The following is a 14342-nucleotide window of genomic DNA, read 5'->3' as shown; positions in this document are numbered from 1 at the left end:
GGATGTGTCTACAGATGTCATCAAGGAGCTAGGGCACAGAATGGAGGATTCAGAACTTCTGTGTGGTACCCTGTCCTACTGTGGCTGAGCTGATATCCAAGTCACAAGACAAAATCCTCTTTTCTCTCCTCTCAAGTGAAGAGAAGGAGTTTTGCCTGGAGCTGCAAGCTGTGGTTCTTGATGTTGGGTGAGGGGTAAGGCAAGTACTCCCTTGGCTGCTCTAGCTGGTGTCTCACTCGGTCATATGCCCCCAGTGAAACTGGGGGCTGGTGCCTCACTAGGTCACATGCCCCCAATTCCACTTCAAGCCCAGCACAGCACCAGGATGTGCCCAGGGATTGCAGTCCTTCTGGCTTAGACTGCCTTTCAAGTTTATTTAGAACCCCACAGCACTTTAGCCTGTGGTGGTAGCAGGGCTTGCCAGAACTCAGATTTTGACTGCTGGAGTGGGTGATTCCCCTCTGGCGAGGGCTGGTATAAATGCTCCTTCCCTGCATACAGGCTGAATTCTGCCCTCTGTTAGTTTCCACTGTGACAGAACAGCACTGAGTTCCAATGTGAAGTCTTACAATCACTGCATTCTCCTTCAGCAAGTACACAGATTCTCTCTCCACACCATGGGGCCAGGGCCACTGCCAGGAGATGGGGAAAAGGTGGCACTGGCAATTTTAGGCTGCTTTTACTAATGTCTTCAATGCCTCTTTCTGTGATATGAAGATAAAACCAGGTATTGTGATTGCTCACCTGATTTTTGATTCTTGTGAAGATGCGTTTATGTGTGGACAGTTGTTAAATTTTATGTTTCTGCTGGAAGAATGATTGATGAATGCTTCTATTTACCCATCTTGCTCTGCCTCATGATCCCTTACTTATAATTTTAGTTTAAAAATGTGTTTCAAAATTAAAAGAAATAACTGTTATTGAATAATTTCAAAGTTAGAAAAATATAAAAAAAATTTCCTTTTTCCATTTTTATTTTTGTTTCCTTTTAAATTAGGAGTATAAACCTTAAAGAAAGGAGGGTAGATGAATATTATTCTAACTTTCTAGAAGCAGATACAAAATTCTGAATCATAATACTTAAAAGAAAAGCTATATTATAAAAAGTTTCCGTTGGACATAACAAAGTATCATTTAGTATCCTAAATTACAATGATAAATGTAAGAAATTTCCATTTCATACAAGAGATAAGCAAAGAAGGGCCACTCAGTTATCTTTTAGTCTTCCAATTTTGTCCTGAGACACACTGGTACTTTATTTATATATTTATTTAGTTTGCTTTTTTCCAAAAATGAAAGGCATTAGTATGAATAAGAATAAAAACAGCAGTCAATGAGTTTTATTATAAGAGAGAAGAATCATTCCTATTTTCTATAGGTTTCAAAAAAGTTAGTTAATATTTGTAAAACAATAGTTTAATGAATTACAAATAGTAAGATATCAGAAAACTAAATGAAAAAGACTTTATGTGACTAGGATAAATAAGTTCAAGATGAAGCATCATCATAGATCAGATAAACAAGCCCAAAGTTCATTATTCAAAGAGATTTACAAGCTTGCCTTCATCTCAAAAAAAAAAAAAAAAAAAACCAGAAGAGAAAAGGTGTTTCAAGATTCCAGTTACTTTCTGGCTTATGTCCCAGCCAATCACTTCCCAGTGTAACACTAGCAAAACTGCTTCTTGCTAATCTCACTTCTGTCAAATTAAATACCTTCTATCTTTTCTTCCTGATTCAAAGATCATTAAGATGTTTGCATTAGATTTTGAAATAACTGAGTTATGGTTCTTACATTGCACAAAAATCTTACTTTCCTCTTACTGGACTTGCAAGCACAAGTGATTTTAAGGAAAAACATATCACTACTTATAATATTTTTGCAGACTAACATTATTAAAATATGTTATTATTTTACTACATGAACAAAAATTTCATCCTTCTCCCCTTGTTCTATATAGCTTTGAATACAATTTCTTATTTTATCTGTGCTCTTATACCTGTGCTATAGAGTGAATCTTGAATTTCTCATTTTCTCCTTGATTTATGTCTGTTAGTCTCTTGTTCTAGTTTTTCACTCTTTCCAAGCTGCAGGAGGCCTGACAGTGAATTATTTAGTGTTTATTTGGCTGAATCTCAAACAAGTCTTCGAGTTTCAGGCAGCAGACAAGTATTAAAGTGCCAAGCATAGATGTATAGCAATTGATGAGCAAATAGTAAGATTATAAAAATATACAATTTAAAAAGCAAGATAATGTTTGAACTTAAAATGATTTGTCCTTAGTCTGCCTAAATCATGCATTGGCATTTTCCATGTCATTTATCTAATGTTTATTTGCAACTTGGCAGAATCTTCATTATTGAAATGTAGGGTATTTTTACAATTATTAGATGTAGAGTTTTATGAAAACATATTACTTTGATTTTAGATTTTTATCTAGCTTGTTTGGTACTTGTAGTATTAATTTGTATAAGATAAATAACATTTAAAAATATCAAAGCTAAAATATGTTTATATGGTATAATTAATTGAGTTTTTTCAACTCACTTACATTTTCATAATTGGTTTACAGGATATTACACCTTCATACTTCACACAATCTTCTAAGACTAAATGAAATGGAGATTGTATTTCATCTCTTCTTCTTATTTCAACATCCCCTACAAGCCTATTTCCCAGCCTGTGGAATAAGCAAGATAAGATGACAGTTCCCTCTGGAGTGTATCAAAACATGCCATAGCAATAAAAACTATGATAGCAGATATTAAAGTTTCTGACCCCAATTGTGGATTCTCAGCTTTTTAGAGAGCCACTGGAGAATGGCCTTGAGCCTGGCCTCACTATCTCTCTTTCTTTAGTCAGTATACATGGCGTTTCACAAACACTATGAAACTAAGAAATCCTTTCTTCAGAATTGAGCTCTAGGGATGATTTAAATCTTTTAACCCAATGGCAAATTCCTCCAACCTGTAGGGTTAATCAACCATTCAGTCAATCAACTTTTGAAGACCTGAAGGAAAATGTTACAGAAGTCTACCTGAGACACATGGGGGGGTCACATTAAAGGGATAAAAACGTGTTGCTACTTAAAAGATGTTACAACTGAATCATGGAAATAAATGACACATGTACTTGGAATAGATATGACCAAATTAAAAATAAACTGACTGTTGACATAGCCCTTTATTTTCTACTGTGTTTAAGACACTATGTTAGACATAAAGATGAATTCGGCAAAGAGACTTCCCTCACAGATCCTTGCACTAGAAATAAGAAAGAGTTAATGCATAGATAGAGTAGAATAGAATATAGTAAATGATAAGTGCTGTTAAGAAAGATATGAATCAACATCAATAGAAGATCACAAGAGAAAGTGATTCTTTTCATGAAGTAAAATCAAGAAAGACTTCCTAGAGAGAGTAGGATTTGAACAAGTCTTGAAGAACAGATATAATTTAGTTATGGAAACTGAACTAAAAAAAAAAGACCATCCACAAAGAGAAAAAATGTGGCACGAATAAATTTTAAAAATGTGACTTGTACACTAAAGAATTTTATATTAATTCTTTAGAACATAATTTTCAAAACTATTTTCTGGAACATCAATATCTGTTGAGATGTAAATGGATATTCCATTCGAAATAAAGATTCTTTAGAAGAATAAAATTTGTGAAAGAATGAGTATCCTATAAATCAAGGGATCCATAGGGTTAGTACTCATGAACTAGAGACTGTTATTACAATTATGAATATTACTACTACGACTACTACCAACACCACCATTGCTACTTTTAAATAGAAACTAAAGCCATTGGAATGTAAGGATGAGACGCTATGGGCTTAAGAGTGAGCAAGCAGCCTGACTGGTGCTCTGCCTTGTAAATGTAATCAGCTATGTTTTGAATGAGAACAGAACAGACAGGATGACTTTGCTAAAACAGAGGCCAGATCGTGTCACTTTTCTAATTATTACTTTGTACTGGTTTCTTGTCTCACTTAGAGAAAAAGCCATAATTCTCATTCTGGTCTTTTAAGGCCTTCTGTCTAGTCTCTACTATCTCTCCATCATTATCACCTGTCTCTCTCTCTCTCTAAAACACTGCTTTAGCCACACTACTCTATTACTACCAAACTTTAGTATCACTACGCAACCCATTATAACTTTTTTATAACTTCCAATCCCCTTAACCTGTTAAATTCTTGTTTATCAAACATCACCCTCTCATATCCAAATATTTTTCCCTCTGTCACTAATAGTCAAATGACTCCTCTATTATAAGACTGCCGGAACAAATTAATTTATGTATTTCCGGTGCCTATAACAGTGCCAGGCATTTAATAATTACTCAAATAGGTACAGAAAGAACTCAATGAAGAGAAAATTAAAGGTGTGGAATCATTTAAAAGTGTTTTGCTGTAGCAAGTGTAAAAGGAAATAGGACTTTAACTTAGGTGAGAATAGAGAAGACATTAAAGAGTAATATTTAAACAAAATCATTATTATAGGCATGCATTATAATGGAAAGGGGTGGGCTGTGAAGGCAGATGGCCTCTTTTCAAATCCTAGACTGCCAGCATAGTTGTGTGGCCTTATGCACAATACTTTATCTCCCTAAACTCAATTTTCTCCCCTGTAGAACAGAGGAAATGCTCCCTTTTTAGATTGCTACAGTTTATAGAGAAAATCAACATATAAAGTATGGCCTAGGTGCAAATAGGAATCATTATGATGTCATTGATTGGAATATATTTTTATTGAGGTTGGATGTTTTATTTGTGTCACCTTTACAGTAGATTTTAAGTGTAAAAAAATGCACAAAGTTCATGACTTTTATATTTTCCATAGTTCTTAGTATGTCCCATTATTATTATTACTAACAACACTGAAAACAAAATAATAATAAGGCTCCCATTTCTTGAATATACATGACCTCATAGTAATATTAACTATGCAATATACTGAATATGTTTTATATATTAGAAAGCAAGCTCATAGTATTAACCTAACTTGTACATAGGAACACCTCATATAAATGAAAATCCTGGGATTAAATTGAAATCTTTTTGGAATTCAGATGTTATCTCATGCTCTTTTCATACACCTACTATAGCTCTTTAATTGATAGTTTTTTTTTTGCTAGTTAAGGGTTATCATTGTCTCTATCTTTTAAGTTTTCAAAGGTTCAGCTTCCCTTTGCTTATCATACTTTACAAACATACTTAAATTGGCGATTCAAGTTACCTCTTTCTTCACAGACTTCCAGTGACTTCTTACTACATGCTAATCCAAAAATAAATGTTAGATTGCGACCTTTAAATGTTTACTCCAAATTGTCATTTCTACCTATTATTTACCATCTAAGTTTATGACCCTTTGAGCATAGCTCCACAAATACATGTGCAATGCAGAAATTGTGGCTCCAAAAGTGTGGCACAGTCTTAAATAAATGAGTGTAGATGAACATAATTTGGATTATTTTTTCAAATTCCCACCTCATTAGCTTAACAGACTTTTATAAGCAAGGAACTCCAAGCATAAGAATTTTTAAAAGCTCAAAATAAGAATGAAATTTTTTAAATAGATTTTCTTAAGGCCCCTTCAGTGATTTGAATATATTCCTCACTTTACACCTCATGTTTGGAGGTGTAAAAAAGTAAAGTTTTTCAAAATATTCTACTCTGTATCCTCAGTGCCTAGCCTAATGCCTATGGGGCAGCAGCATGATTACAAATCCTGTCCTTTTATACTTAGAAAAAAAGACATGGAGAAAGAGAATCAACAAAGCACTCATCTCTGAGAGTTAAAAGCTAAAAAATGAGATAGAGTCTAGAAAATACATTGTATATGTATCTTCAAAAAGAAGTGGCAATTGTTTACTAGACAGATGTTGGAAAGAAACAGCATGAGTGAAATGAGTATAAGATTGAGATGGCTATTTCATAGAGGACAGAAAATAAATTAATGTGACTGGAAAGTAATAACACATATAGATGTGATTAATTTAAATACTTATGTTGGTAATAGGTACAACTTTTCTGCTATTCTTTTTCCTAGTTTGAACATAGCATTATGGGATTTGAGGCTCAATGAGTCTCCATTTTTAAGTATTTTCAAGCTTATGGATTTTAAATAAATTTACTATACAATGTATTAATTCCTATCACAATGAAAGGTACAGCCATCTACTAACTACCCTGTTGCACAAATGTGCTCTGATCTTACTGGCCTTTACATCTTTTTACATGTTTTGTTAGTCTGGATGGCCCTCACTTGCCTGGACTCTTACTACAAAATGTAGTAAAGGCCTCACATCTTTAGTAAACTTCCCCTGACCTTTACTAACCTTGTGTTAAAAATATATCCCTTATGCACTCATAGCATCATATTATTTATTCCCACCACCCCAATCATACTTCTCAATCACAATCACATCACAATAGCCAGTTTACTTACTTGTCTTGGTCATTTTTCTTCAAGATAACCTACTTAAGGCAAAGACATTATTTATTATTAAGTCCTAATCACTCATTGTACTGCTGGATAAATATTAATTTCAATTGCAGATGACAGTTTTGAGGAGAATTCAGTATCCATAGTTGAAAAAGCAAACTTTTTGCTATAAGTTAAAGGCAACAAGAACCTTGCAAAAGGCAAATAGGAGGAAATTAGTCCCACTAAGTTCAATAGAAATGTGAGATAGTCAATTAACACCTTCTCTCTGATGTTGCCATCTGCTCTGAAAAAGAAGTATGATCTATATATAAATGGTGTCGGCACACAAGGGAATCTCCTGGTCTGTGAACTGCAAAAACCATGGGAGAAGCATAGTATCTGGGCTGGATAGCACAGTCCCTCACGATTTCTCTTGGCTGGGGGGAGGGAGGTCCCTGGCATGGTACTGGTACAAAAACAGATATGTAGACCAATGGAACAGAACAGAGGCCTCAGAAATAACACCACACATCTACAACCATCTGGTCTTCGACAAACCTGACAAAAACAAGCAACGGGGAAAGGATTCCATATTTAATCAATGGTGCTGGAAAAACAGGCTAGCCATGTGCAGAAAACAGAAACTGGACCCCTTCCTCATACCTTATACAAAATTAACTCAAGATGGATTAAAGACTTAAACATAAAACTTAAAACCATAAAAACCATAGAAGAAAACCTCGGCAACAGCATTCAGGACATAGGCATGGGCAAAGATTCATGACAAAAACACCAAAAGCAATTGCAACAAAGACGAAAATCGACAAATGGGATCTAACTAAACTAAAGAGCTTCTGCTCAGCAAAAGAAACTATCATCAGAATGAACAGGCAATCTAGAGAATGGGAGAAAAGTTCTGCAATTTATCCATCTGACAAAGGTCTAATATCCAGAATCTATAAGGAACTTAAACAAATTTACAAGAAAAAAAAAACAACGCCATCAAAAAGTGGGCAAAGGATATGAACAGACACTTCTCAAAAGAAGACATTTATGTGGCCAACAAACATGAAAAAAAGCTCATCATCACTGGTCATTAGAGAAATGCAAATCAAAACCACAATTTGAAATCATCTCATGCCAGTTAGAATGGCGATCATTAAAAAGTCTGGAAACAACAGATGCTGGTGAGGATGTGAAGAAATAGAAACACTTTTACACTGTTGGTGGGAAGGTAAATTCATTCAACCATTGTGGAAGACAGTGTGGCAATTCCTCCAGGATCTAGAATGAGAAATACCATTTGACCCAGCAATCCAATTACTGGGTATATACCCAAAGGATTATAAATCATTCTGCTATAAAGACACATGCACATGTATGTTTACTGCAGCACTATTTACAATAGTAAAGACTTGGAACCAACCCAAATGCCCATCAATGATAGACTGGATAAAGAAAAGGTGGCATGTATACACCATGGAATACTACGCAGCCATAAAAAAGAATGAGTTCATGTCCTTTGCAGGGACATGGATGAAGCTGGAAACCATCATCTTCAGCCAACTAACACAGGAACAGAAAACCAAGCACTGCATGTTCTCACTCATAAGTGGGAGTTAAACAATGAGAACACATGGACACAGGGAGGGGAAATCACACACTGGGGCCCGTCGTGGGGTTGGGGGAAAGGGGAGGGAGAGTATTAAGACAAATAATGCACTCAGGGCTTAAAACCTAGATGACGAGTTAATGGGTGCAGCAAACCATCATGGCACATGTATACCTATGTAACAAACCTGCACATTCAGTACATGTATCCCAGAACTTAAAGTAAAAAAAAAAAAAAAAAAAAAAAAAAAAAAAAAAGAGTCTTTTTTTAGTTATATAAGAAATAAAATGCTCAAACAACAATAATGTTGTAATTTGAATTCTTGATTTATACCTAAGTTTATTTAACAGTTTTCAAGTAGGTACATATGCTTCTTTGCTTATAACATAAAGTATATATTTGTTTTAACTTATTTAATGTTTATTGGGAAATATTATATGGATTGATTCTGAGAGCATTTGCCTTCAGGTGAATGATTCTTCTATATTACATTCTTTGTCAAAAACTCTATGAAAATAAGATATTCAGATTATTTGAGATATGTACAAGGCATTGTTGTCATTAACTTAGTGTCTGTTTCTTAATGTTTTCTCTCTGATCAGCTTTAGTTCCCTCTTCAATGGAATTGTCATAACATGTTACAACATATGGATGTTGAATTAACTTTGTCTCATTATGGCATTTAATTTGATATCTATAAGTTAAATACGCTTTTATTTATCTTATCAGGTTTATCAAAGACAAAAAACTGTAATAAAGAGCCTCCCTGCTGCCAAGCTCACCTTCAAGGAAATATCATGGATTATTACTGCCTTGGTTAAAGTCAATTACAGGAGCAGCAGTGTTATATGCAAGAAAGTGCCAAGCTCTAATAAAGGCAGTTTCTAAGTATGATAATTATAAAATTACATGAAAACATTTATTGGGTTCACAGCAAATCCTTTATGAAATTGAAGATGCTGGAGCTGAAATACAGCCAGATTTGGTAACAGCATGCGAACAACCTTCAGAGTCAAAAAATAATTCAAAAATGCCTAATCCCATAACTGCATCAAAGCTGGCAGGTGCTCACTTAACAGAACATTAATTTGGGAGATTTAGAGGGGATTTTAAAGATAACCTTCTCTGACCAGTATGCTAAGAACAGAATGTCTCCAGATAAAAGTACTCAATATTTTATAATCAATAGCAAAGATGAAGATATAAAATTGAACAAGAGAGTATTTTTAACCCCAGTGTGATTATACAGTGTCATTACGTGTCTGTGTTTACATGGATGGAGTGGAATCTGGGCAAGAATATGAAAATAAGACCAGAATTTCTTCCATTCTTATACAATAAAAATTGCAATAATCAGAACGATGGACCATAATCTGAAGGTGTTTGATGTATAACAGCAGGAGCATGGTCCTGCAGAATACTTATGATCACCTAGATAAGGACTTTGAAGGGCAATATTGGTGAAATCCTTTGCTCTTGCTTCCCAAGTTTCCCAGCAGTGCAATGACCTGCATTCTCTCTTAACAAACTTTGCAGTGCTATGCAAGCCAACTTAACAATTTTTTGTAAAGTCTCCAACACTTACCTGTGTCTTCTAGTGAGTTCTGAATCACTATATTAATAAACTAAAATTCAACAAGGGAAGGGCTTTAGAGAAAAGCAGAAAATGTACTGGATCAGAATAAATGACCAAAATGTGATGGATACATTTGATCTCACTAAGAAATGTCAAAAGTGACATTCATCTGATTTAAACTTATAAGAGTTTGTGGATCAAAGGGGTAAATGATTTTCTAAAAAATTGTATTATCCCTTAATGTTTATCCTTGGTTATATGAGCTTGAAAATACCAGATTAAAAATGTTGCATAAGAAACCTGCAAAAGAAAGACCTCAGGAAACAATATCGCATTAATTAGTGATCCAAGGGAAAAGAAGCTAAGAGTTTAGAAACTGTCTCTTGATGCTTTTTCTAAATGTGGACAAAATACTCTTCCACCAGAATGACTTTAGAAAGAGCGTGATAAGAAAATCACACAAATTGACAGGAAAGTTATATCCGTGTCTTTAGTACTTCCTAATCTTCCAGTGCTTCCTTGAAGTAGACAAAGATGGGTAAGTGCATGCAAAAAATTTGCATGTTATTTCATCAGGCTAACTTGGATTCACTCCTGTGATATACAATCAACTATATGTAAGGTCTTCTTTCTACCTAAGCTTCTCTCTCTTCTTTTTGAGCCTACAAAGCTTCTCGGTTTCTTCAACTAAGGCTTTACGAAAATTTTCAATTCAATTGTCTACTTATTTGAACCCAGCTAGCAAACCCTAAGCTAGAGCAATTCAACTGACTGAGGTCTTTGTGCTTATACCTAGGCAGTTGAACCTGACTGGAGAAAAATCACAAAACCCTCAGAAAATTGCCTCCACAAAGTAATGTCCTCTGACCACAATGGGGCCATTTACACTGCTCATCAATTCTTCTCAGTTCTGATAATATTTTTCTCCATTTTCCATAATACCTAATCAAACCATTTCTTATCTCTACCATCCTACTTTATTACCTTCCCACTCATTTTTAGCGGAAAATCTTGTCTCCTACCTCACAGAAATAACAAAGTACTCAGATAAGAACTCCTTTAAATTCCTGACATCCCATCTCCAAAAGTGACGGTGTATTATAACTAACTTCTTTCTCTCATTATGATAACAAATATATCATCCTGATTGAAGCTAACTCCTCTACCTGTTCTCCGAGTCCTATAAATGCTACTTCAGGAATTTCATTTCAATTCTTAGACTTTATTTTATTTTTTCTAGTCTTTCTCTCTTTTTCTACTTGCATTTTTGAAAATTCCTCATGCCTCTCCCATCTATTCTTAAACTTCAAGCCTCTCCAGTTTTATCTCTATCTCTATTCCCTAATATTGCTGAGCTTCTTGGAAAGAAAAAAAAAACATACATCCAAAATCCCTGCATCTGCTTCTTTTTCCATTTACTGTTTAGATCATTGCATTACATATTCTATTCCTTATTCATCCACTGAGTGAGCTCTTAGCAAAACTTTTACTGATTATTTTTTTATTTTTGCTATGTCAAAAGAATATTTCTATTCTTCATGGAGTATTTGATGTTGTAAGCTATAACCTCCTTCTTGAAATAAAAATTCCCTTAACTTCCTCAGTGTTAGGCTTTTTTGACTCTTCTCTTTTGTTTCTCTTTGGATGTTTCTTCTCAGCCTCCTTACACATTTACATTGGTGAACTGATCCATTCATAGGACATTATAATCTTTGTGCTGATGACTCCATTGACTGATTTTGCAGAGCTTGTCACTAACTCACGTCACTTGACTCAACACATTGTAGCATGGCATTCTGTATATTAAGCTTTGAAAAGATGACTGCAAAATATCTATATGCACTTCCAATCAGAAATCTTCATTTTTTTATCTCCCACAAATCAAATTAATAGGCAAGCCTTGAAATCCTAAGGTTTCTCTGGTGGGTAAGAATAATATATTTTGTAGTGTCTATTCTGCCTTTGTGAGCTTCCAGCAATAAGCAAAGATTAAATTTTAAAAGCAGAAGCTTAAAGTACAAGGAAATGACTTTATGATCTTTTATTAGGGAAGAGAATAAAAAGATGAGTTTCAGACTAAGAATATGCATTTAAAAGGCTGGTAACTGATAAAATATTAGTATCCAGAATTTATAAATAATTTTTTGAATAAATAAGCAAAGTATGTACAACAGGCAAAATCCATAAACAGATATTTCAAAGGAAAGAAAAACTGCAGAAGCAAAAAGCATGCAGTGTCCCATATCATTATATAAAAATAAGTACAATTAAAATCTCAGTGCAGATTAATATCCAGTACATTTCAAAAGTTAAGATGTCTGACAAAACCAAATGTTGGAAAGGATGCTAAGCAATGTCATATTTCCATTAAATATGACATTTATTTAGAATTGGACATAGAAATATCCAATTCTAATACTAGACATCTTCTCTGAGGAACATTCACTCTTGAATACCAGGAGCTGTTCCTAAGTAAGTTTGAAGTGATATTGTAGATCATAACAAGGGAATAAAAAAAACCCAAATGCTCATCAATATTAGAAAAGATAAATAAATTACAATGTATTCTACAAAAATATTATGCTACCATTAAATAAAATACAGCTATGTGTATCAATATAGATGAATGTTGAAAATCATATTACTCAAAAACAAATTTATATAAGCTCAAAGATAGGAAAAAATGAATAAAATGTATCTTTTATGTATTTGTGTGTGTGTATACTAGAAAAAATAAAAATAATGTTTATATTGCTAAATTTAGCATACTAATTGCTTCTAGGTCTGAGTAACAAAGCAAAATTGGATTAGTTAGGACTACACAGTAGGCTTTAAATATACTTACAATGTTGTGTTTCTTAACTTGAGTGGTAGGTGTTTTCCTTTTGTTATAATTCTTTAAATTACATATGCCTGTTATTTACATATTTTTAATTTACAAAGTTCATTAGTGAAGAGAGCTATCTTATTAACCAGAAGACAGTATAAGGTCTATTTTGAAAGATGGATGTCTCTTGGGCTAGGCATAATTATCCCTCAACAATGCCCATGTCTTAATTCCCAAAACCCATGAATATGTCACAAAGCAAAGTAAATTTTCAGATGTGAATAAGTTACAGATCCTGAGATCAGGAGATTCTCCTGGATCATGGAGGGTGGCCTCAATAAAATCACAAGAGCCCTTAAAAGTGGTAGAGGTTAGTAGAAGGGAGCGTCAGAGGAAGATATGACTATAAAAAAAAGCACAGAGAGTTACAAGTATGTTGGCTTTGAAAATGGAGGAAGGCGACAGGTGCCAGGGCGTGTAGGCAGCCTTTAGAAGCTGGAAAAGGCAAGGAAGCAGATTCCCACTTAGGCATCCTAAAAAAGAACACAATCCAGGCAACACCTTGATTTGAGTCCAGTCAGATTCATTTTGAACTGCTAACACCCAGAGATCTAAGATGCTAAAGTGTTGTAGTTTTAAGCCACTAAGTTTGTGGTGATTTGTTAGAGCAGCAATAAGAAACATATTTCAGAACACTGAGCATACTTATTTTATTGTAGGCCTCCTTCATGTCTAAATGACACTTGGGAACAGATGAAAAGACAAAAAGAACAAATTAAACAAACGCTGCTCCTGCCACCACCATCATGACTACTACCATTTGGTTTGCGGTTAGTATATGTAAGGAATTTTGCATAAATTGACTACATAAATCATGTATTAGCTTGGTGCAAAAGTAATTGCGGTTTTTGACATTACTTTTAAGGACAAAAACTGCAATTTATTTTGCACCAACCTAATATTTAAATGTAATCATAAACCCATACAGCCAGAATCATTATTCCCTTTTGATAAATAAGAGAAATAAGGCCCTATTGAGTTAAGAAAATTACCAGTTGTTAAAACTCACACTCCTGATAACCACCACACTATGATTACCATATTTCATGTGATTAATATTATTAAAAAATAAACAAAATTTTGTGAAATCATAAGAGATAAAATCGTGTGTGATTGACAACTCACTTATATAAAATGAATACATTATTATGCATACATGACGTTATGATTAATATAGCTACAATATAATTGCATACATCAATATATAATTTTATTGAAGGATTCCTATATGATGTGTCAACATTTGCAAAAGTATCAATCAGGTGAAAATTCCTCCAAATGTCAGCATGAATCCTAAGAAAAATTAACAATTAATGCTACAGTACTAGCCCTCAAACTCAAACCATTGTGATAGAAAGAAATGTTTATTAATAGTTCTTAGTCAACCTATCTCATGCGTGTATTGAATTTTAATGAATATTGTTTACTCATTTGCTCTAAATTTAACTGGAACACTACCAAGAGGGGATTAATCTAGGTAATAAATATGTTTCTCATTTTTCCATAAGACTCAATCATGATGACATTTTTACTCTGTTCCCCATAGAAGTCAAATTCTACTGAAGTGACGAAGTGAGAATAAGAGTGACTAAGATAGAGAAAGAAACAGAGAGAGAGAGACGGGGAGAGAGAGAGAGAGAGATGTTATAAACAACGGTGAGTTTGGATTATTGAGGGGGGAAAACATGGCAACATTGAAGAAAAAAAGTTTCTGGCAGTTCTCTATTGTAGCGGTTTTTTTTAGGTTTTATGAAAGTGTCAAATCAAGCACCAAGGAAAATGGTTTACAAATGCAGAACTCTAAAAACAAAAAAAAGATAAAAAAGAGATCAAAGA

The 14342-nt window shown here is 34.0% G+C and overlaps 1 long non-coding RNA gene across 1 annotated transcript in view; it reads left to right on the top strand.

Moving 5' to 3' along the window:
• Positions 1–229: 229 nt before the first annotated feature.
• The window catches only part of LOC129049539 (uncharacterized), a 30389-nt gene continuing 16276 nt past the window's right edge, over positions 230–14342 (top strand). The window contains exons 1-3 of the long non-coding RNA XR_008512701.2: positions 230–727; positions 13166–13276; positions 14053–14162. This is a non-coding gene — a long non-coding RNA (uncharacterized LOC129049539). The remainder of the gene's footprint in view (positions 728–13165; positions 13277–14052; positions 14163–14342) is intronic.

This window comes from Pongo abelii, chromosome 14 (genome assembly GCF_028885655.2).
Source record: "Pongo abelii isolate AG06213 chromosome 14, NHGRI_mPonAbe1-v2.0_pri, whole genome shotgun sequence".
Lineage (NCBI taxonomy): Eukaryota > Metazoa > Chordata > Mammalia > Primates > Hominidae > Pongo > Pongo abelii.
This window is presented reverse-complemented; position numbering and strand designations above follow the sequence as displayed.